At 50.1% G+C, this 3,116-nt stretch overlaps 1 pseudogene; it reads left to right on the plus strand.

The window, feature by feature from the left end:
- Positions 1-326: 326 nt before the first annotated feature.
- LOC119193620 lies at positions 327-2,510 on the plus strand (annotated as a pseudogene).
- The last annotated feature ends 606 nt before the right edge of the window (positions 2,511-3,116 follow it).

Here is a 3,116-nt window from a genome sequence, read left to right on the forward strand (position 1 = left end):
GTATTAATTTCAAGGTGGCTGATCACTAGACTGGAAAGTAATTATACACTGGGATACTTCAAATACATGTATAATAGAGGTATTTAGTTCAGGATTTTTGTTGAGTTTATGCATTACTTATCTTAACGATGATGAACACGTAATATGGAAAGTTAACAAACTTCGTTTGTGACAGTCTAGTGAAATCCGGTATTCTTTATAGATAGGCGTGGATTTTACCATCCGGCGAGCTTACTTATTTTTCTCATTTACATGTATAAAGAATAACATAATTTTAATAGATTATAATTATAACACTAATAATATCTAAATATACTGTCGAAAAGCTCCAAGATTACTTGAGTTACTTTATGCTTGCCCGTAGATATGCAACCCTAGTCTAATAGAGCGCGCGTTCAGTGCGTATTCAGCGGTGACAGACGCAGCGGTGTACCAGCAAAACAGGGAGATGGTGATGGCCTTGCTGCCGATGCTAGCAAGGGTATCCAACGAGCTGGTCAGGCATGGGTGAGTTATAGCAAATACCCAGATAAACCATCGGCTCACGATATCGTGAGTGATGATTGTCCACCAATTAAAATAATTGTAAGGTTATAAACATGAATAAAAGCTTTATTTTCTTTTAATATTAATGGAGCATGCATGATTCCCTTTTATAATAATTGACACGAACTGGTGTCGACTTGTGAGTTTTGACCTTATAAAGTTGTTTCCACCAGCCGTGACCCCCGTCCCTGCTACGTGCTGATGGAACGTTGTTTCGCGCTCGACGCGGCGGAGCTGCGCGCTGCCTCGGGTTTAGTGCTGATGACTCTCGCGGACAACTTGCTGCACACATCCGCGCTGCATCTGCACGAATTGTTCAACTTGTGTATGTTTTGCTTATGTGTCTGCCTTAAAAAAGTCTCTGTCTAGTTTTCTTTTCACAGCTTATGTACTGGCATCGTATTATAACCAAATCCAGTTCTTAGTTCAAAAAGCTTAAATTCGTTCCAGGTCTAAATATAATCAGCAGATATGAATGTCCAGCAATATCGTTGGACGTTTTCGTTGCGCTCACCCTCAATGGCTGAATCTACCCTCACACCTCACATCATCAGCTCTGAAGGTGGCGGCCAAAATCCTCGACACATACCAGGGAAAACCTCAGATGATACCAGACTCCACACCCCGAACATGAAAGCCAACAAGACTTTCCAAGCACTCCTGTATACAGATAGTAGACTCTCAATAATTTTCAAGCTAAACGAAATCTGGGAGCGAATGAGAGACGATCAGAGAAGCTTAAATCCTGGTTGAATGATGTAGAGAAAGTAGACGATGGATTGAAGAAAGAATTACTTCCGTTCTTATTTGGTATTATAATGGGGAAGAGGAACGACCAGTGGTACGAAGAGGTTGCGATTAAAGCCCTGGCTGTTGTGACTGGAATGATTAATACCATGAAGGATGTCTCTGTGCAGCTGCTGCCGATTCTCGTGTACAAAATAGCACATGACAAGTCCCCGAAGATCAAGTTAGAGTGTTTGAAGGCGTTGCCTTTGATGGCGAAGACTAAGGTAATTTGAAGTTTTAGTTTTTTCGATTCCTGGCCAATGGCCATTTATGGTAATGAATGAATGAAACCGACCACAGATTTCGCAGCGCCTAAAGATCTTGCTCTTAAAATATGTTTTAACAAACTTGATTTGTTTTTAACAGGAAAATGTGCCAACCGTGGTGTCGATATTGAACAAGCTAAAGGCGAACAAAGGAGTGCCTACATCGTTTTTGATAATGCTTTTATGCAAGTCTGGCTGATACTCAGGTATTTTCGTTGTTTCCTTACTTAGCTTTAATTATATACATAATATGCATGTTTCAACGTTGCATCACCCTGTATGTAATGAGCCCGCGATAATGACTCGTGTCGAGACTCGAGACGTCGACTTTCGAGGTAGGTAATTAGTTGCTATTGTTTATATTCTTGCAGGTGCGTTGTTTCCCATACCTTCGGGAAATGTTAGTCGACACGACTCTCGGCCGACCCGACGACTTGAAGTGGGAGATCGACATAGCCAGGGCCACAGCTGTATTAAAGATATGTGAGACGAGGTAAAAATATTGTTTAGTGTTATATTTCTTTTTTATTTTATACCATATCTAGTACTGACTGATACACATGGAACAGGTCTAGAATACTAACAGGCTAAGATTGATTCGATCAAGCTTGTTCCTTCAATGTGTAGACTGGCGTGTAGGACGATGATTCTTCTATTAAGAGTATTTGTCCCCAGGCCTTCCCCGCAAGGGCTGGAGCTAGTAGGGGTGATCTCATCAACGTTGAACCGGTGCGGCGACAAGCCGGGCGGCGCAGCGACGCGCGTGTCACTCGCGGCGCTGGCGGCGCTGTGGCGCGGCGCGGCCGTCGCCCCGCCCGGCGCCTGGCGCGCGCTCGAGCCCAAGCTCGGCCGCGACAGCCGACCCATCGTGCAGATACAGTGAGTATAACGCGCGTGTCACTCGCGGCGCTGGCGGCGCTGTGGCGCGGTGCGGCCGTCGCCCCGCCCGGCGCCTGGCGCGCGCTCGAGCCCAAGCTCGGCCGCGACAGCCGACCCATCGTGCAGATACAGTGAGTATAACGCGCGTGTCACTCGCGGCGCTGGCGGCGCTGTGGCGCGGTGCGGCCATCGCCCGCCGGCGCCTGGCGCGCGCTCGAGCCAAGCTCGGCCGCGACAGCCGACCATCGTGCAGATACAGTGAGTATAACGCGCGTGTCACTCGCGGCGCTGGCGGCGCTGTGGCGCGGCGCGGCCGTCGCCGCCCGGCGCCTGGCGCGCGCTCGAGCCCAAGCTCGGCCGCGACAGCCGACCCATCGTGCAGATACAGTGAGTATAACGCGCGTGTCACTCGCGGCGCTGGCGGCGCTGTGGCGCGGCGCGGCCGTCGCCGCCCGGCGCCTGGCGCGCTCGAGCCCAAGCTCGGCCGCGACAGCCGACCCATCGTGCAGATACAGTGAGTATAACGCGCGTGTCACTCGCGGCGCTGGCGGCGCTGTGGCGCGGCGCGGCCGTCGCCCCGCCCGGCGCCTGGCGCGCGCTCGAGCCCGCTCGGCCGCGACAGCCGACCCATCGTGC

Source organism: Manduca sexta, unplaced genomic scaffold, assembly GCF_014839805.1.
Source record: "Manduca sexta isolate Smith_Timp_Sample1 unplaced genomic scaffold, JHU_Msex_v1.0 HiC_scaffold_798, whole genome shotgun sequence".
NCBI lineage: Eukaryota > Metazoa > Arthropoda > Insecta > Lepidoptera > Sphingidae > Manduca > Manduca sexta.